The sequence below is a fragment of the Sparus aurata genome, chromosome 6, assembly GCF_900880675.1.
Source record: "Sparus aurata chromosome 6, fSpaAur1.1, whole genome shotgun sequence".
In the NCBI taxonomy this organism is placed as follows: domain Eukaryota; kingdom Metazoa; phylum Chordata; class Actinopteri; order Spariformes; family Sparidae; genus Sparus; species Sparus aurata.
In genome coordinates, this window is record NC_044192.1 from 37,827,585 (window position 1) to 37,849,830 (window position 22,246).

General features: G+C 40.5%; 1 protein-coding gene across 22 annotated transcripts in view; it reads left to right on the forward strand.

The window, feature by feature from the left end:
* nfasca (neurofascin homolog (chicken) a) overlaps window positions 1-22,246 on the forward strand; it is a 163,640-nt gene that overhangs the window by 42,726 nt on the left and 98,668 nt on the right. For 21 of the 22 annotated variants that reach the window (XR_003984401.1, XM_030420626.1, XM_030420631.1 and 18 more), the window contains exon 1: window positions 20,332-20,648. The exons of the other annotated variant lie outside the window; for it this stretch is intronic. The gene's annotated coding sequence lies outside the window, so the exon portion shown is untranslated. Of the gene's footprint in view, window positions 1-20,331; window positions 20,649-22,246 lie in introns of those variants that run through there. 22 annotated transcript variants of the gene reach the window in all.

Sequence of the window (22,246 nt, forward strand, 5' to 3'; positions counted from 1 at the left end):
GAGACCTGATATGTGTTCCTGTAAGTATTTTTTCATGGTGTTGTTTTTCTTTTCATAATCAGAACGATAGTTTTATGCCATTTAGGTTGAAAAACACCACTTTGATATGACTGGGGAGACAGCGTTACTAGTGGGGCCTTGGACTGGAGTATATGTGTTTATGTGTATGTGTGTGTGTGAGAGAGAGATGTGAGAGCGTGTTTGAGTTAACATGTGTGATGACCAAATATAACCCAAGCCTAGGGGTGTGCTACACACGGCACTGACACATATAGGTCATCCAACCACCTACAAACACACACACACACACACACACACACACACACACACACACACACCCCCCACACACACACACAGTTCCAGTATCCATGTCATTTAGCCTCTTTCTGCCCTTTCTTTGCTCCCCCACATGAATGTCTTCCTCAGTCCATTAATTTACAACTACGCTGTCTGTCTGCGAATGTTATCTGATCTCAGTACTGTCAAATTCAGTATAGAAAGGCAAAATTATAATAATATAAGTAGAATATTTCAGCAATTTTCAGCAATAATCCAAAATCAAATTAAAATCCCATTGCAGAAAACCAGAGTGATGCTAACTTCAGGATGGCCTAATATGCCATCTTTGAGAAATGACTTGAGAAATGAGTTTTTCCCATTCAGAAATCAATATTCTGTAAGAACCATATCAGGATGTGAGAGGAGGAGGGGAGATTCCCCTTTAAGGTATAAGGGGCAGAAATATGAGGGGCAATTCTCTCTGCCTGATGTGTTTACAGGAAGGTAGATAAGATGACATTTATTGTCCCGATAAAACATCAAACTGTCCTGGATCAAGCCAAACCTCAGGGGATCTTCGTTTTGGGAAGGAGTAATTACTAACTGTCATAGAAGTGTGTGAGCCCTACTCCTACTCTGTTGTGTTTAAGTCAGTAACATTTGGAAGACTGCAGAGAACACTGTGGGTCTTCCCTCCATGCAGCATTTATTCAACGGATCTGATTCATCACGCTGAGTCTAAAATTCTTCTGAGAATTAGCAACTCTCTACCTATTCTAAAGGAGAATATCCACTACACACCCCTACACCACTCTATTGTTGTGAAGATAGTGTTTGCAACATAGTTACCACTAGCAGCCTGGCTACTGTCCAAAGCAAAAAACATTGTACAAATTTTGAATGTTTTGGTTTTGAACCGCCTCAAGTCTTGGTGGTAAGAGGAAACGCACAGGAACAGACTTTGACATAACATTGTTTTCTTTTGCAATGTTGTTTCAACAGTGATTCCAGTTGTTCCACTGTTACTTCGGGACAACAACCAGGGAAAACAATCACTCTACTTGTTTTGGTTGAGCAATGGCAGACAGGCATCCTTTGTGCCATGAATCTATCTAAAATCTATACGTGGATGGTGTCATTCTTCTACAGACATTATACTTTGCAATCAGTATTTACTTCAGAATGATAATTTAAGCAAAAATGTTGTCTATAGTTAGTTAATGAACAGACCTTTCGGAAAAACATAATCTCATCTTTGTATCACATATTCTACTGTTTAGATGTAAGTGGCTAACCACATGCTCCCCAGTGGAGGAACACATCTGATTTCCATGTAAGACCACCCTCAGGACAAGTTTTACATGATTTTGGCAGCACAATTGCTTGACTTTATGAATAGAAAATTGACTGGTATGGTGTTTGTTCTGTGTCCAACCCTTTTGTTTCACTGGCCTAATGAAATCTGCACCCTGGGGGGATCATTAGTCCTCAAGAGGCTTTAAGCCTTGTTTAGATCCAAGTTTCTCTAATGTTGTTTTACTACAGCAAACAAAACTGAACATGTAAAATGTTCATTACTAGAACATACGAATAATGATGGATTATGGGATTACAGGATTATAATCATAAATCATATCATTGTGTCAGTATTTTCCAAAACCAGTTGCACTGCATCTTAAATGTCTTTGTGTTCCCTCAGCTGCTTCTTGGATCTGTTAATTAAGTCCTAATGAATAGAGTGAGACTCTAGACTTAAGCTCTCGATGCATGTTGTTTTGTTAAAGCAGATAAGCGGTGTCGGAGGAGAAGTGTGATGGTTTTGGTGTGTGTGTGTGTGTGTGTTTGTGTGTGTGTGAGAGAGAGAGTTTGTGAGCGGTCTCTAGTCTAATTGGGTAAGGGATGTGTGAACTCTGTCCTGGCACATGTGTTCTATTCCCCAGAATAACAAGCATGGCTGGCGGTGTTTCCCAGAAGTGGGGGAGGTGTGTGTCTTTTTATATGTGTGTTTGTGTGTGTGTGTCTGTGGGTGTGTCCATCAATCACTAATGTTTTACAAGCAACACACGTGTACATATATATCTTCTATATGTAGATTTTAAGTGTGTGATTGCATGCAGTTATAATTTCTGAGATCCTGACCCACCAACCATCCTCTAAATTACGTTATTACATGATCACCATCAGTAAACTGGATGCTGTCTGACTCTGTCACTGGCGGGGAAGGAAGGGGTTTTCTGAGGGAAAGTTCACTGAAGTCTCGGTCAGGAGGGATGACCGCAGTGATTTTTTTCAAGACAGTAACTACAACAACACAATAGGTAGGACAGACAGGAAGACAGACAGAAGGACAGACACTTCTTCATGTATATCTGCAGTATTTCTTTCCTCATATAAGTCGCCAAAGACAGTTACAGTTACTAACTTGCTGTTGTTTGGTCCTGTAACATTGCTTAGCTGCCGGCTTATCCATTCACACAGGTTCAGTTTGCAAACACTGCTTCAGAGGCATATCAGAGCTGCAGCGAAATTTCACCATTTGCCACATCTGAAACTTTCACACAGAGGAGGGTGCGGAGAATTGGCGGACGATCCCCACATTCAAAGGGCAGTGTGAATGGTGCTACTGACATAAGTTGAGTCACGAAGAACAAGCTTATTTGACGGGAAGACAGAGGTTGTTACTGGTAGGCCGTGGCTGCGAGATGTGACCATGGCCCATTTGGATGTGGGGCAAGTGCACTTTGGCCCTACTCAAAAGAAGGTCCATCCCGTGCATGGCCCAGCTGAATGAAAGGAAAGGCCCCATTAGATTGTCTCATGTCAGACTATTGTTTCCTATTTGTTTAATCTATATCTATTTATCTATATTTATTTATGTATAAAACATATTGCTGACGTAGAAAGTCAAGGGAACAGACACATACTGGGAGTTCTAGTTAAAAAGTCACATTCTCAGGTTGACATTACCGCCCCATAACCCTTAATGAAAGAGTGCACTGTGATTGCTTCTCCCTAAATGACCAAGGTACACACTACAACCTATTATAATTTGCCCTGCAATCACAGTAAATTGACATTATTTTATGAGCCTAAATTGCCCTTTTTTAGCACAAGTTCTCCTGAAACTTGCATGGTCATAGGAATAGGAAATTAGCAACAGCAATGAAAAAAAATCTGAATGTATGAATTTGTTTTCAGCAGAGACTTTGCTGGCTAGCTGGTGTGCTAGTATGTCATTCTGGTGAGATGTAAGTGCCTATTCCTGTTACTTGCCCTCTAGAGTTCCTGGCTCAGCGATTGCATTGGTGGTACTTTGGTTAGGTTTTTTAAATCAAGCACAGGTGACCTGGGGAAAACACATCCCCAAACACTGATTGTCCAATCACACGTTAGCAAGTGTAACTATGCACAGTGTCAACATGCTGATGGTGTGCATATGGCATTCGTACTAGAAACACATGATATCTAAATGTGGAGGATTAGGTTATTATTATTTATTTTTTATTCAGCCTTGTACACAAGGTTAAATTAAACTGTGAATACAGTGACAGACAATCCTGCAGAGATAGTCTTCCCTTAAAGATATGCAAATACAGTACTGTAGCTTTATGTGCCTTTGTTAACAAACATGCATGAATGGGTTAAAATGTTTTCTCATGTATGCCTTCGTGTGTGTGTGTGTGTGTGTGTATGACAGTGAGTGTGTTATTGATTGGCGCAGATGTTCCACATGGCCTCCATGCCACAGATGGCCAGTCAAGTTGTCTTCTCTTGTTCTTATGTTGTCTTGGCACGTCATTAGACATGCAGGGGCTTGTACATGTTGCATGTTTGCCTGTGTGTGTAAGTGTGTGTGTGTGTGTATGTGTGTGTGTGTGTGTGTGTGTGTGTGACTCCTATGGCTACTGCTGACCACCTGCTACCAGAAGCTATTGTGTCACCAGACGCCAGAACTATATTGCTGTGTGTAGGCTGTGTGTGTGTGTGTTTGTAGACTATTGGAAAACATTTCAGTGTGTGTTTTCTCTGTAAGTTAAATTTATGCTATCACGTCGCCAGTAGTAATATTCATGTCTCATGTATTAGCGTGTGTGTGTGTGTGTGTGTATTGGGGAAGTGGGCTAAGACGGCTTCAAAGGCTAAATGAATGAGTGACCCGTGCCTTCGCTTGGCCCTCGTGGCCCCGCCAACTCATTAACTATATAAAAACGACCACACCTCCTGTTTCTGAAGACATGGGGGATTAAAGTCTTTGTGTTTTTGGGGGGGTGAGGTGTGGTGTGGTGTGGCAGGTTTTTTTTGGGGCAGTGGGGGTCATTTATGAACAATAGGCTTGGCGCGCGACAACCTTTGTTTGACTTGACAATCAGGGAAGAAGTGTTTAAGGCCTTGTGCATACAGACGCACACACACACGCACACGCACGCACACAGACACACACACACACACACACACACACACACACACACACACTGCTGCCATACCCTGCTGTCACTGTGTCTGCTGTGGGCTCAGTGGTCCCCTGCCCCCTCGTTGCTTTGGTCAACCTTTTCATGACTGTCAGTTGTCTGGATTCCAGTGCCAACACTTACTTGTTTCAATCATAAACAGTGGGACAGAGAGAAAGACATTATTTCTTTCATTTTATTCAAAAAGTAAGTCACTCTGCAGCCTGAAGGATATGTACAAGCCAATGCTGTAGGCTTTATACCAGTGAGGTTGATTTTTTGTATATTGTGGCCATTATCTCTATCCCTTGGACTGACTGAAATCTGGATATGCAGCAGCACCTTTACAACAAAGGCTGGCAGGGTACTCAACTTCTTCTCCTGCGTAATAAGGGAATATTAGAGATATTTCAGGTCTGCTCAATTTTCACATCCGTGCAAACAACACATATATACGATAACTAAAAATAAAATCAAAATACAGTCTTGACATATTGTATCCTGTTAAAGTGGCTGCCGATGCAACATCCGTGTGCAAACCATTTACATAATAAATGCATTGCATGCAATGCATTCAATGCAATACATGACTCCAGCTAAATTGCTTCACCAGGTGTGATGTTGAAAGCTGCCCCGTTCTGTTTATTCGCATTCATGAGAAATGTATAAAATTGTCAGTGATGTTAGAGTGTGTTGCTCAGCTAGCACAGAATATTTAAGTGATCTTTGAGGATTAATGAGCTATAGCTTCAATACAACTTTTATGTGAAACACAAAGCTTTTAAAAAGGCCAGGCCTGTAAAAACTGTCTCACAGTTTGCATCCTATTTGTCTTTGTACTGTGTGATGCTGATTGTTCTGTCCTGTTGTGTACTATTAAATAAGGAAACGCTCATTTGAGGGCTGTTTTCAGTGCTAAGACTTCCCAGCCTCTCAGTTGTTTTGACTTGTGTCGAGCTTCTGTCAAAGCACTGGATTAAACCTGATGTTGTTGTTGTATGTGTATGGTTGGAGATTCAGCATCAATGTAGCCATGGCAATGGTTGCTTAATTACCGGTGTGTGTCTTGTTTACCTCCAGACAGCGAGCCTCTGTCTCTTCCTGGAACAGCTGCTACCTCTCTACTTCCCATCTCTCACCCCCCCTTTCACTGCCTCTCTCACTATATTTATCTCTCTCTCTGAATTGCTTTTCTCTGGCCCTCATTTTGTATTTTACACATCACAAAACAGATTTGATCATTCTACAGGTCAACATTTGTAAATGAGCAAACACAGATTCATGTGAAAAAATCAACTTGTGTGAAAATATGTATTTGAAGGTGAGGAAAGATCGGACTGTCAGTGCTGCTTCCACTGAATAACCCAAATTCTTCCTGAAGCCTGATTGAGCTCACTAGGAAGAAGCCTTTTCTAGACTTTGACACATCCTGTAGAAGATATCTAGACTTCAGATAGCCTTTGAATTGCTCCATTTCCACCATAAAATCACACTAATGCTGTTACAATGGTTTTTTTTTTTTTTTTGCCACAAGCTCCTCATCTTCCATGTTGCTCACTGTAAGTCTTGTGCCTTGTTTACAGTACGTCACCCAAGGAAGAGCAACGTGAGGTAATTCATTCAATCAGCATGGACATCTAATAAGCCACCAATAGTCGCTCTTGTTATGTTCATGTAGTACAGGTCTATTAGTCAGTGACGGTATGTGTGGCTTGTGTAGAAGTAAGAGGACAATAGACACAGTGATCTCTGCAGTTCACCTGAAAAGTAGATTGAATACCTTGAAGATGGTGTCTCTCCTGTCGAGCTCCTGACAGCGTTGTCAAAGCACGGACGGTGCTACTCACTTTGGTGCTTGAGGTCAGAGTAGGATGTGGTGCTCCTAAATTACATCTTCTCTAATCTCCTAAACACCATCATATGCTGTCAATTGGATTTTTTAAACTAAACTGAGCTATTATAAAAATATATGTATGTATGTATATAATTCCTCATAATTCCTCTAACTGACTGGCTCATCAACTTTCACCGGGCAGTTGCAGATGTGCCAGTGTTTTGTTTTCATAATTGGGATTTCATTTGCTTCTTGTTTGTTTAATTTTCAGATACATGAACATGATACAAACATAAATATAACCATAATTATAACCATATAACATCAAACACAATTTTGATGCTACAATTTGTCAGGAATCAAACATTCCCTGGGTTAGGGTTACACGGTACAAGGCCTAACAACTGAATAATACTAATGTATGGCTTTTAAAAAGTTGTCTCATTGAGGATATGGAATAATAATCACTTTTTGCTTTTTTTTCGCTTTTGAAAACAAAATTACCTCTCAGAAATAGTAATCTCCTGTTCTGGTGCAGCTTGCATGTGGAGCAACACACACACGCACACACACACACACAAACCCATTGACATCATAACACATTTTGGCTCTCATCCTAAACTTGTTTGCTCTAATGAAGCAGCTCGCTGGCTGCTTGATCAGAGTGAAATAAACAACAGAGGATTATGGGAAGGTGTCCTCCTGTGTACTGCTTGGGGTGAAAGAACTATCTGCACTGTTTTTTATCCCTCTTACTCACCCGTGCTTTCAGTTTCTCATTGTAGTCAACGTATGTGTGTGTGTGTGTGTGTGTGTGTGTATTTGTGTGTGTAAATATTAGAGTGACCTCCTGAACAAGCAGAATTTTAATCTCATGCTCCTATGCCTTACCTTTCACCACCATCTCCCTTTATTTGTCTGTCACTGTAAATGTTTAAACAGCTTAATTAGTGAGCTACCTGATACTGATGAAGGGGCTGTTCATGTGTGACCACACATGTGTTGGGAATGTCTGTGCTGTATATGTTGGCATTGTTCTGTCAGATGATGCAGCGTCAGATTGTTTTACAGGACTTGAAAAAATTGAGATGTTGAGAGTATAATTATAGATATGACCATATATCAATTAAAAAAATCAATAGCTTCTCCATATTCGATATAAAAATGCCTTGGTGCCATGATAACAAAATAAATTAAGTGTGCTTCCTTTCATTAAAAGTTGTTGTTAATGTTAAGAGAGCCTTTTTTACGCCATAACAAATCCTATTTCATCTTTCATGACACATTCAACCCATTCTTTTCATAACTTCATATAATTTTGTATCAGAACATTTCATATTACACACAAGAAATAAAAAGTCAAAGCATGAATGCCAAAGTCACAATACCACAACATAAGTAAAACAACAGCAGATCTTGATGTGTTATTATGGATCATCTGGCAAGACCTGCCCTACCCCGCCGCTGATTGGTTGGCTATATTAGTTGCTATATGCTTGTCTCTGGTAATGTCTGTTTTTGACAGTTTCTAAACAGTTCAATCATGAGAGACTCATTTTTTGAGTGAACATGAAGATTTATTGCCATGTGTACAAACGAGAATGAAAAAGTCTGTGGTGGTTAGACTCCAGCATGATGAAGTCATATTTGGGGAGGTGATGAACCTGTGTCCAAAATAGGAAACCCCCAGATGGAGTCCAGACACCGGTGGTGGTGATGGAGGAAAAAGAATCCTGGCGATTATGGAGTAAGATCGCGAATTGTTGTACACAAAATTCTACTGTCATATACACAAGTCTGAGAAATTGTTTGGGTTAGGATTGTTTTTATGTGAGTATGAATCTAAAAGCTGTGAGTGCAAAGTCTTGTGAGCACGACTCTAATTTCTACGCCTACGAAGTCTTCACTGTGAACACAAATTCAAGTTTTTGGGTACGAGTAGAAAAGTGTTGAAATGACGTCACGTAGGTCACAGGCAGGTCACATGGGAAAATAATCGAACTCTGATTACTCCAAACGTGCATGCGCCAAAGCCTTGGCTAACAGCAGTGGACCGGGTGGAGATGCCAGCTTAGGTGAAGCATCACAGGTAAAGTCAATAACGTGTATGTCCAGTATTTATTCATTAATTTGTACTATTTGAAATAATATGCAGTTCATGGACTTACAGACTTACTGCTTTAGCTTGCAAGCTAACGACATGTCGGTGAAGCGAAATTAGTGCTACTATTACTAGCATTAGAAGTTGGCTTGTGCTAGTGAATTAGCACTGACCTGCAAAATATGAAATAATTAATTTGAGACATAATGTTGATCAAAATATGACTTTATCGATAAATTGTGTCAATTTCTGTAAAACAGACAGTTGCTATAGACGCCGCTCTGATCAGAGGAGCACAGATGGAAAGAGGCTAAAAATGAACTATGCGGGACATTTGCCTTATGGTTCATTTATGCATTAATTAAACAGCTTCAGAGTAACAGTGCTGGTTACTCGACTTGTAACTTGTTACATGGAGAATGGAGCCTCCGACCCGGTGTCCCAGCTCTCGTCTCTGCAGCACCGCGACACAAACGCGCCCGTAACCCGTAATCTCTTGTTTATGACAGATACAACTACACAATATACACGTCATAATGTGTGTATGATAATCCATCGATCCACTGATTGATTTCCCGCTGGCTTCCTTGTAGACAAATGCACATGACCGAGAGGAGGGTTAGCAAAGAGGAACAGAAACTAAACTAAGTCTCTAAGTCCACGAACTGTATATTATTTGAAATGGTACAATTTTATGAAATAAATATTGGATATATACGTTATTGACTTTACCTGTGATGCTTCACCAGAGCTGGCAGCTCCACCCACAGTGCCGGCCCTGAGTAATCTGGTGCCCTAGGCAAGATCATAGCCATCAATTTCACAATCATTGTTCATACACTCACACAGAAACTGCATGTATGTATTACAGATTTTATTTATTTTAAGTCAAAAATATCACACCAAATAAAAACCAAAGAAAGAAACAAGTGATAAAAATACAATATAAATAAGGCATTGCACAAACATTATTTCTCAGCCTCAGAGTGCCGTCTCTCTCTTATCTATTGTCAGCCACTTTGCAAAACGACCTCCAACTCCTGTGCTCCTGGCTATCCTAATGAACCTTCAGCAAGTGGCTTGCATTGTTCCAGTCCTTTAGTCCTTCCTTATTAAGTCTGTATTCTTTTGAAGAAAACATTTAGCAGCAGAAGCAGTGCAAGCTATCATTTCTGTTTGAGTAAATCAGCCAGCTTCTTTTCATTTTTTCAGCATTGACTAAGACTCTGTTACAGAAGTCATGTTGACACTCTCCCATCTTTTTTTTTGGAAAATGTCTAACTGCTTTTTATTTGAACTGGTCCTCTGTGAACTAGTCAGAAGAGATGGCCAGTCAGCAGGTCTGTTGGTGCCTTTGGTGCTGTGTCACTGGGCTGGTGCTGAACTATGTTGAAATGCATCTGAAGAGAGAAGAGAAGTATATGTGACACTGAATGTTACATTTTAATAAAAAAACTTAAACTAAAACAGATGCTTGATGTGTGCTATACATAAGACTAATAATGAACATGTGATGAGATTCATTCAGTATATTGTCATTGCAATACAATTAAGTCTAATCAGAGTACAAGTGCAGTGTGTGTATATATATATATATATATATATATATATATATATATATATATTGTGTCACAGTTTATGTTTGTTAAACTTTACATCAGTGTTAAAGTGTATCATTGAATATATATATATATATGTTCATTCACCTATGAATGATATGGGAAAGCTAAGATGTGGAGTATTAACAGTAATACACTTTAACACTGATGTAAACTTTAACAAACATAAACTGTGACACAATAAACCAAAGGCTTACAACTACACTATTACAAAGGGGATGGAAAACTACTAGCATTTCAACTGACATACAAGCAGGAAAGACACCTGTAAAATAACACCTGAACAGGTCTAACGTTAACTTCCCAAACGTCCCTGATGAATTTAAGGTGGAGTAACATTAACACACGTCGACTCGAACTATTTATTGATTATTAAACACTCAGAAGTAAGCTAGCAAGCTAACAACAACAGTAAATACGATCATTAAACTATTAATTTCCTTTCTCTTCATCACATTGACGTTACTGTACCTCTGTCTTCTTCACGTCTTCCTCTTCTTTCCTTCTTTTCCTTCACTGGGCGCCGGATGGTTTCAGTCTTTTGGACCTTGTGGTTCCGCTGCAGTTTCAGTAAATCTCTCTCTTGGTCTTGGGGTCTCGGTCCGGTCAGATTCAGGTAGCTCGCCTCTCGACCTGCCCCGCTCACAGAGGACAGGTACAGTGCACTGTTTGGAGTGATCGAGGTTCGATTATTTTCCCCTGTGACCTGCTTGTGACCTACGTGACGTCATTTCAACACTTTTCTACTCATACCCAAAAACTTGAATTCGTGTTCACAGTGAAGACTTCGTAGTCGTAGAAATTAGAGTCGTGCTCACAAGACTTTGCACTCACAGCTTTTAGATTCATACTCACATAAAAACAATCCTAACCCAAACAATTTCTCAGACTTGTGTATATGACAGTAGAATTTTGTGTACAACATTTTTATTTGCACACAAAAGTTCAACATTACGAATACGAATGTTAGAATCATGCACACGTCTTTTTGACAGCGATCTTACTCCATAGGCGATCTGATGACAGGGCGAGTTGCTTCTGGCGAGTAGAACTGAGCCACTGGATGAAGAGCTGGAGGAGGATGGGGTGGAGGAGGATGGCACGAATGCCTGAAAAAGACAGCTGACAGCAGAGAGGAGAGCGGTTTTAAGTTTGACAGCAGAGACACATTGGCTGATAGTGTTCGTGGAAGAATCTGATTGGTTAAATGGAGAGAGAGTACATGAAGAAACGCCCATGTCAGCTGAATGGAGGAAGCAGGGAGAGAGGTGAATGAAAAAAAAAAAATGTTCTGATTGACTTGTAACATAGATTTATCAATGGGAAAAAACACACTGGCCAAGTGCCATCATTCTACACTGTATGTGTGCCAGATAAATGTGTCTGGTACAATTTTGCTATCTGGATCTTGTTATGAAGTGAAAAGGAGTGTCCATCCATCCATCCATCCATTGTCTGTAACTGCTTTATCTCTTTTATGGGGTTTCAGGGTTTTTTGATGGAGCCTGTCTCTGGGCGAGGGCAGAGTACTCCTTGGACAAGTTCCCAGCTCTTCGCAGGGCCTCTCTGATGGCAGAGGCCACTATACAAGGTGCCAACCACACATCAGGAGCAATTTGGGGTTCAGTATCTTGCTCAAGGACACTTCGACATGCAGCGCTGCCCAGACCGGAGCTGGGATTTGAACCAGCGACCTTCCAATCACTAGCCGACCTGCTCTAACCGCTGAGCTACAGCTGCCCCAAAATAGCTTCTCTGTTTACCAGAAACTGGCAAAACACATTTTTGTCATGGAGACTGTAACAAGCATTCACAGATCATGTTTCATATTCAGTTAAACAAAAGCAATCCAATCCAATTAGCTTTTTTTATTGTTTTACACTGTGAGGACATTTACTGACTGATTATGCCTCACATAAAGATATTTGTGAAGTGTTGAAAACAAACATCATTGTCATTAGACAAGACCTAACAGAATTAAAGTTTGCAACTCCAGTACAGTTATTTAGGCTATAAACCAGTATAGCCTACATAAATGTGTAGGCCTATACACCCAGGAATTAATTCTTCTGCCCATCAAGTGCAACGACTGTATGTGTTTTGGTGGAGACAGGTCCCTGTAAAGATGTTTGCAAATTTTCTGATTTCCCATTGTTTGGCCGACCTGAGTCCACACTTCCTGTGACCTGACAGGAGCCAGGAGCAGCCTTAAACCCAAGATGGTTTAGCATGACTCTTATCCCAACTCTTGAAAGATGTCATGGGTAGTGGTCATCTCAAGGGCCACTGCTCTTCATCCAAGACCTGTGCCATAGGCAATATGTGTTTCAACAACAAAAGCCAAAAAACTACACAGATAGAATACAAAAATGTAGGGTAATTTGAAGGAGCTACCTTTGAGAGAGTAAGGACAAGAGCTACATAATTTTTGTTTTTATTCAGTTTCCCACAACGAACCTATTGCTCTGGTTATGTAATCAGCTTTAAACAAGGCTTAACACACTGTCCTGTACTATTAAACACTCAAACATTGCTCCAGCTCACTGAAATAGACAATAGCCGCATTTGCCATGGGACGTGCTAACCCTTAGTTCAACAAGCTAACCTGCAAAATAATGTTAGCAAAGAAAACAGAAGGTACTGGATGTAACTTTGGTTCTATGAGTTTGTTTAGCCATTTAAGTGCATGTTATCACATTTGTGACATTAATGACGGTATTGCAGAATCCATGTTGTGGCTGAACCAAAAATTACCCAATTAGTGGGAAACTTGGATCCCCCCCCCCCCCCCCAACAAAATGATCATAATTGATCAATAATAATGCCAACTGATGGTATTTATGTGTAGTCAAACTTCTGACAATTACAATATATGACATGCCTAACCCGGACATATGATGACTACTGGAAGCCATGAAAAAAGGAGGTTACAGCTGAGTAAACACAGCTGAGGGTTTCATGATGAAAATGCAGTGTGAGGACAGAGGTTGTTCTAGGCAGAGACGTAGAGTTTTTAAATGTTCTCCTTTGGTGGTCATCTTTTCTTTTTTTATTCAAGTCATCTATTGTTGAATGTGTTTCCAGATAATAAGGTTAAAAAAATAATAGTAAGTATTTTACCTTGCTCATTCCAGTCTGCTAAAACCACATTTAATCTCTGTGAAATTGTTTCTGTGACCACTGTAACATGCCCTCATGTTAAAACACCTTCACTCGGTGCATAGAAAGGTCTCTTTACGGTCTGTTCCTTTGTACTACAGTGTGATTCTTTGGGTTATTTGGAAGGGAAAGGAGCGGGCACCGTTTGTACAATAGTTGCAGTCTGTTTGTCCTTCATATTATTTGGCTCAATCCACAGTCCTCCATCCACTAAACAAAGCCTTATTGATACTAGCCCCCATACTGTATCTACTTACCACGGCCCACTGGCTCTGAACTACACACACACACACACACACACACACACACACACAGAAATTCTGACATCAGAATGGGAAGCAAAATGAAAAAAAAAAAAAAAAGTTGACATTCCCACACCCATTCACAGCTAACAGAGTGTGTCTGTCTGTGTGTAGATGGGTGACATTTCACATTGTCAGTTATGATGTGGATCTTAGTCTGATGTATGCAGGTAGAGGACGCACACACTCATCCAACCATGAGTTCCCCCGTTACTCATTTCTCACAAGTCACAGGTCTAGTGACTAATGAGTGTTCCTCCATTTCTGTGACTTGTGTGACCCTCAAACCACTTTTCTCCCAAGTCCTACAGCAATGCGTTCTACAGTGTGTATGTGTGTGTTTTTTGTTGTTATTTAATTGGAAAACCAAACTATCCGAGTGCCCAGGGTGAGAATTGTCCCCACACAAGGTTCAATAACCACAGGACATGGATGTACTGAGCTTCTGGGTGTGGGGGTGCATCGGGGTCATCGGCAGAATTAATTAACCCCCTCCCCGCATACACTAAGTGTAAGTCCAGTTATTGTCTAGCTATGACAGTGTCCTCATTTATTCTATCCTATGTCCTCTGTTTTAATTTGTTTCACAGTGAAGCCAAAGTAATGCTTTACTTTGCTGGGTGTAACCTTCCTATAGTCCTCTAGTTCTTTGAATGCTGACTGTGATAGCAATTTGAATGTTTTCCTTTCAAAGCTTAGCTTTGGTTAGTCATTTTTAGAGCCTGACCGATACTTGATCTTTGTGGCTGATATGATATTTGGAAGTGAAATTCCAATATCAATATATTGGCCAATAAACCACATTTTCTGCAACGATCCCCAATATGTTGTTATCATACACACAAGATTGTTTTTTTATAACAATCTTTAAAAAAATTATTTTCATATTGGCACATATAATGCAACATACACATCAATACCAATATGTCTGTGTGAGGACAATCATAGCCTGAGCATGAGCCAACCTGTATATCTTCAGGCTCTGTAGTTATTTTTCACTAAGTTCTTGTCTACACATTTGCCAGTGTTTCTGCTATCTGGTAACATTATTATTATGATAATAGAACTGGAAATTCTGTTAAATTCTTCATAATAAAATCTCCTTGGTCATTATGCCTGGTGAACATAACAAGCACTATAATAAAATAAGTTACAGTTCAACATATTCTTTCTCATTTGCGATTTTTTGAATTTTTACAGACATTTTAGTTTCATAATTCAATGGTCTGCCTCCAAAATATTGAGGGAGAGCCTCTTCTTAGCGACAGACTTGTTGAGTGAGCTTACCCAGTAGCATAAAGAGACCAGGAATGGAACAGAGAGGCAGGCCAGATAAACAAATGATGTGTTCAGCAATTTTTTGAATTCCAAAAATGAATAATATAAGCATGTAAATAAGTAGGGATCTGAGCAAAGTGACTCAGGCGTTAATGCCTCCATAGAAGCTCCATCCTCCATACCTTCCCAGTGCTCAGTAGCTGTCTGTCACTGAACATCAGTTCTGTATCTTAACTCACCACAGCTTTCTCCACACTTGTAAAACTTTACCACGGCAACAGCAGCACATGCAATTGCAGTAACCGGTAGCTCCTTCAAATTTGTCTACATTCTTATTTTTTTCAACTTTATTGCTGAAAGCAGTGGGAAAAACTAACTTGAACCTGAACCCCAAACAGTGCATGTTCAGTAGAGTAAACTTGAAAGCTTGAAAACGTCTTTACTAGCTCACTCTGATTCACTCTCTGCCAGATTGTTTAGTGTGGCCTCTTAGCTCCCTGCCGGTCTGTTTCCTGTTTTCCCTGCCTGATTGGACCCTCGCCTGATTAACCAGACTGATCCAACAAGGAGAAGGCAGTGATTTTTCCACTGCCTCCTCCTTGTTGGATTTGTCTTATTGGACTGATGTCCTGGTTTTGACCTCTACCTACCTGAACTTAAATAAACAAAACTTACTTGCATTGGATTGTTCCTGTGCCACACTTGTGGATTCAGTTCTGCTTCACAGCACTACAGTCTGTGGTCATTTCAGTGTGAAGGCCTTTTAATAAAATCTGTTTTAAGGCAGCTTGTGACAAAACAATTTTCAGTAGTTCCATTTTGCAGTATCTCTGAGTTTTTAACTGCACTCCTCTTAGTTTTCATCAGTAATAGCTAGAATCTTCTCAGTTGTGATGAAGATGGTGCAGTTCATCCAGTACATCTCAGGTGTTTGGAGCTTCTTTCACATGATAACAGGTGTAGGTTATGTAGAAGATGCGGGTATATGAGACCAAAGCTCTGACGTCAATATGTGATTGACGTCAATCATATTCACCTATGTCAACATGTTAATACCATTTTATAACATAAGATATTAAACACATATTTCATGGACTTTTTTTGCACATGACCTCAGTATGTGTCATATAAATTCTTAGTATGTTACAGTAAATAAGTGGGAGTTATTGGACACTAGCATAAGTCTAAGCTGCAAGCTTCGGTTTTGAGGTATTATCAGGATGATTGATGAGGTGTGTGCGCTTGTTGAAATATGAGGGCAGCTCAAGTGCACTCGTCTCGATGTCTGTTTGTCTGTTTGCTTGTCTGCTACAGATCTGAGCACAGGTCAACTGACTCGAGTCCATCTGGGCACGAGTTGATTGTCTTTGCTTTTGTTTGTGCACTCTGTGTGTGTGTGTGTGTGTGTGTGTGTGAACGTCTTGGTGCACGTCTTAAGAAAAAGCAGAGGGGGGCTTGAGGCTATCCTATTGTTGTCAGGGCATATGTTTTAATGATATGCGCAGGTCATTTGCATGTCACAGCTAGCGGCAGCGGGTGTGGGGGTTATTGATTGTTTGGGGGTGTGGCTGGAGACAGAAGGGAGAAGAAGATGCTGGCCGATGTCAGGAGGTCAAGCCTATACACACACACACACACACACACACATACACACACACACAACCTCGCCAGTGCAAAACACAGAGATACATAAAACCGAAAACTGTCTCTGTGTCTCAGCAGGCCTTAGGTTGGCTTACCCTCAGCAGGAGGGGGGGCGTCTTTAACATCCTAATCTTCCACCCGACCCCCCTCTCACTGTCCTCCTCTCTCCCTCTCTCGATTTCTTGCTCTCGCTTCCTTTTTCTGCATCTTTTTCTTCCAACAGGTACATTTCCATAGAAATGAATGACAGTGTCTTGAGTTTTGATATTCAGATGCTCGTGTTGACTGAGGTATGAAATTTGGCATATGCTTGAGTCACGTTTCCCTTATTCACCTGTTTGTTTTGTTGCCCATGTTAGTGTGGGACATTTTACACCTTTATTATCTCTGTTATGTGTGGGATTTGGAGACCTCCCATAGTTTTCCACTAATGCCTCACCCATTTTTCAGAATCTCCACATCATGTCATGTGTCAAGGAAGGTAGAAAAAGGAAAGTTTCCCATTTAACATCAGCTCAATTTTGTTGTGTGATTGCAGAGTTAATTGTGTGAAGCTTTAAAAATTTTAAAATTTTCATTAAAGGGAAACACTATAACTATTACATTTGGGTTTTATTACCTTGAATGATTGATTGACTTGGGCTTTGAGGCACTTCAGTTTTATTTGCTCCAAGCCACATATATCAAGAGTTCTACAACTTGGATGCTGACTTAAATAATATTTATAAGTAGTAAATTCAGCAACTCTCATACAGTATGGCAGACATGTTAACGTGGTGTAATGCAGAACTATCTGAAACATCTCTGCCTCTGCAGTTATTGTAAGTATCTTGGTGCCTGTGCATCTGTTTTGTAACATAATTCTTTCAATCTCATGCCCTTTAAGCAGCTACAACTTATTTACTGGAGACAGACAACTTTCAACTGTTTGAAAGTTATAAGAGACAATAAGAGACTTAAAATATTAATATCTGAAATATCTGTCATCTCAAAAGAATACTTATTAGTACATGCTCACTTGCTGTCCTACCCAGAGTTAGATAACACGATTGATATCAATGTAAGGCCTGAGAAATAGCTCCATAGTGAGATTAATTCACTTGGAAACACAAGTAAAAATATGTCTGTGATATACAGCACAACTTAACCCTATCCCTCAAACAAAGGGTCACTGCATAAGTGGCACAAATTAAATTAGTCTTCTGGCCAACATGAAAACTGTAATCCACAGCTGGATGCAGTGACTGCATGCAGCATCTTAAAGATTCTGTCCTCATAGTTGGGTTACATACACACACCCCCCCACACCAACACACACACACATACACACACTGACACATACGCACTGACACATACCCTTTTTCTGACTGACCTTCCTTGTAGCCATGTCTCGTCCATGAGAAAACTCTGATGGCCTCCAGCTGAGGGGGGCTTCCTCGCCTGCACTGCATGCATGGACAGCTCTGTGTTGCGTATGAGAGATTTTGGTGTGTGCTTGCGTGTGCTGTGTTCATGCATGATCAGCCATGTCTTCTCTCTGTGACCTGCGATGTTTCACATGTGAATGTGTTCATGCATGACTGATGTGTGTGTTTGAACTTTTATAGGATGCATGTACATGTGTGCTGTGTGTCATCAGATCATACCAGTCCAGTTTTTGAGACCCATGAAGGGCTTAAAATCTGCAGAATGTCAAATGATGTCTTCAAATGACTTACCTTTGTGAGCAGTAGTGACAAACAGAGACTTTTCAATTTCAATCATTTTTCAATTGTTGGACACACAGTCAGGTGCTGACCTGATCATTAGGAGGGTGATCCGCTCTACCTCCTGAGCCACAGCCAGACATTTCCAATATGCATTAACAATGCATGGTTAGCTAGGCAGCTAGTTAGCACCTGAGACATCTGCAAACATGTAGTAGTTGTATTATACTTATTATAAAGAAAAGGACCATAAGACATTTAGTTCTCATAATTAAGTGTTATAATGTGTTATAAACAATTCAAGTGTTTCTCTGATAAACCTCCATCTGGAGGGTCCTGTCACCCTCACACTTTGCACTACACCTCTCTCACAACAAGAATCAGAACACTAGAAGTGAACCCACAATGGGCTAAGTTGTAGGGACAAGAGGTGTATTGTGATTGGGCTTTGATTTCAAATACTTTATTTTAAACATCACTTGAAATAAGTTTGCTTTTGAATTTGTTGCATGATATTAGTTTGTCTAAGGTGATGAATGAAGTCTTGTTTAAATTGGTCTGGAATGGTTTATCAACCCCTGCCCACCCTAACCTTTTTCATTCTCATAGATTCATTTGTTGGTGTAAGGTAAAGCTGCTATAAAGAGTAAGTCAAACACCTGCAGCTGGACTCCAAGGAAGCTAATGTCAGTTAGTTAGATCAGCGGTCCCCAACCTTTTTTGCACCAAGTACCGGTTACATTTAAGACATTATTTTACGGACCGGCTGGATTATGAGGAAGTAAAATACAATTATACAACAAATAATTGCCACCCGAAGTGTCTTCCTTATGTCCAGTCTACTGTCTTACTAAGGTAACATACTTGAAGGCCACCATCATTTGCAGTCTCCAGCAGTTGTCCACTCGCCGTCCCCATAGCTCCAGTTCAGCCACTGTATCAGCCAACTTGAAGACAGTTGTCAGTCTCCTACATGTAGCTTTTTTTTTCTCGGCAATCATGGGCTCTTCTTCTGTCTCATCATTTCCTTTGCAAAGTAGCTCTCCAAAGATGTTTGTTTTCCACTAATTCTAGCTAACTTGAGGGCTTATTTTTTTGGGTATAACGTGACAGGAACGTGTCAAGCGCACCAAGAGGAACAGACGGATGTTAATAAAAGAGAATCTGTTTTTCAAAATAAAACAATTTTTCAGCGTGTGATTGTCAATATGACAGAAATAAAATAACTTATTTATTCTTTCTTTGCAGCGTGGTACCAAATGACCCACGAACTGGTACCGGTCCGCATTGAGAAAGATGATCAATTGGTTGGTTTACCACTTCAGTCTAAAGTGAAATGTCTAATCAAATGTTCGATGGAATGCCTTGAATACTTTTGGATGTAGCTTCTAATGCCTTTTTTTCCCTAACACTAGCGCAGAGGTATGCAGAGATATTCTAATTAACTGTATTATTTTCTATTATAGTAGCCTGCACAGTTGTGTCAGTCATATCTACATTGTCCCATTTCTTGCATGTTTTTGTGTGGTTACAGCAGAGAGATAGGTATGTAGGAAACTAATGTCATCCATCCTGCCTTCACAGTGCTCTGATTGGTCAATTGATTCCCAAAACAAGGAAAATCTGTTGCTGAATTAATTTTCTGGTTGAATGTTGTTCAGTCAAAGTTGCTGTTGGCAATTTTAGTCGTGGTTTTGTTTCATTTGCCATAAAAACATCCTGGTTGAGTCTGCAAATAACTGTATTTCTTCTGAAGTCAAACAAAAATGCCTCTGAGGTGTCAGTCTACCATGACAGTGGATTGTACAATGGCTGTCTACAGTGATTGTCTTGCATGTGTGTGGAACATTTGTGCACAACTCGTAACGCGTGTGTGTGTTTGATAGCAGTGGAGCATGTGTGCCTGAGGCTCATTAATAATGTATGAGGTGGGAGGGGTGAAGGAGAGGGGGCGGTGACAGATGGAGAATCAGTGTGTGTGTGTGAGAGAGGGAGAGAGTGCACGGACGGAGAAACGACGAGAGCAAAGAGGGAGAGAAAGGGACAGAGAGAGTGAAGGAGAAGAAAATGGTGAATGAAAGAGAGGGATTGATTGTAGTGTTTTTGTAGTGTTTCCGTTTTTACTGTCTGTGCTGGATAAGACTGAGCAGACACCCAGGCTTTGTGTTTGCTGTTTTCTGTCTGGTTTCCTGGATGCTGAAGGATTGATGGGGATGGACACACAACACAGTCACCCAGCACTACTGTTCACCTGGACGCAAGAGCTGCACTGACAGAGGTACAGATACACGTCTGCACACCTGCTGTGTGTGTGTCTGTGTGATTGTGGAGGGGGGAATGAAACGTTCAGTTTTCTGTTTTTATTTTCTTAGCAGAAGTAGAGTTTAGCAGCCTTTACAGCAAAAATTAGATAGATTGTCACATCTACAGTAAACATATTTTTTGTTGAGAGACACTAGCAGTTATTAACTGCATGTTGGATATAATTTGATGATAATATACAAATAGAATCTTTTAAAGCCTCACAAAAACACTTCTCTGTTGGGAACTCTAATTGAATTTTATGGACATCAGTGTACTGTCCATGTGGATTAAACAGAGTACGGTTTACAGTACTCGGTTGTGGGTCAAAACCAATCACCCTTAAAATAGACACTACTGCAAAATATGTTCAGAACGTCATCAGGCTGGTGGTGCTCTCTGTGTGAGTGCATGCAGTTGTTAAACTCATTCATCATGTGCTTTACTAGATTCAGTAGTTATTATGGTGGAGCTTGTGAGCTGTTGCACTTAATTATTTCACACATTGATCATTTAAGATGATTGATCAGTAATCTATGTTGGGTAGTTCATATTCTGTTCGGCTTTTGTTTTTAAATGGCTTTATACTGGCTGTTTTAGTGATTGTTTAGTTTTGGAAATGAAGAGAAATGTAATGTGGTTGCAGCTGTCGTCACCGCTAGGTGCTGTCTCTCTCTCTCTCTCTCTCTCTCTCTCTCTCTATCTCTCTGTGTCTCTCTCTCTCTCTCTCTCTCTATCTCTCTGTGTCTCTCTCTCTGTGTCTCTCTCTCTCTCTCTCTCTCTCTCTCTCTCTCTCTATCTCTCTGTGTCTCTCTCTCTCTCTCTCTCTGTGTCTCTCTCTCTCTCTCTCTCTCTCTCTCTCTCTCTATCTCTCTGTGTCTCTCTCTCTCTCTCTCTCTCTATCTCTCTGTGTCTCTCTCTCTGTGTCTCTCTCTCTCTCTATCTCTCTGTGTCTCTCTCTCTGTGTCTCTCTCTCTCTCTCTCTCTCTCTCTCTCTGTGTCTCTCTCTCTGTGTCTCTCTCTCTCTCTCTCTCTCTCTATCTCTCTGTGTCTCTCTCTCTGTGTCTCTCTCTCTCTCTCTCTGTGTCTCTCTCTCTGTGTCTCTCTCTCTCTCTATCTCTCTGTGTCTCTCTCTCTCTCTCTGTCTCTCTCTGTGTCTCTCTCTCTGTGTCTCTCTCTCTCTCTATCTCTCTGTGTCTCTCTCTCTGTGTCTCTCTCTCTGTCTCTCTCTCTCTCTCTCTCTGTGTCTCTCTCTCTCTCTCTATCACACACACACACACAAACACACTGATTAGTCTGTCTGCCACAGCTGATTGGAAAAATATCGATTATGTCTTGTGTGCATGTTACCTCATTGGCCATAATCACTCTAAAAGCTGCCTGCCTGTCTGCCTATTGGCTCTTTTACATGTGAAATTGGCATGTATTTAGAGTTCAGCGTCATTCAATTAACTTCAGTTCCTGCTTTACTACTGCAGGTATTATTTGCTACTGCGTTGATCAAGTGTCTTCACAGAGCCTGTCAGCCTATTAGTGTGTGTCTACTTTTTTCATTGATGCTGCTTTTCAAAAAGC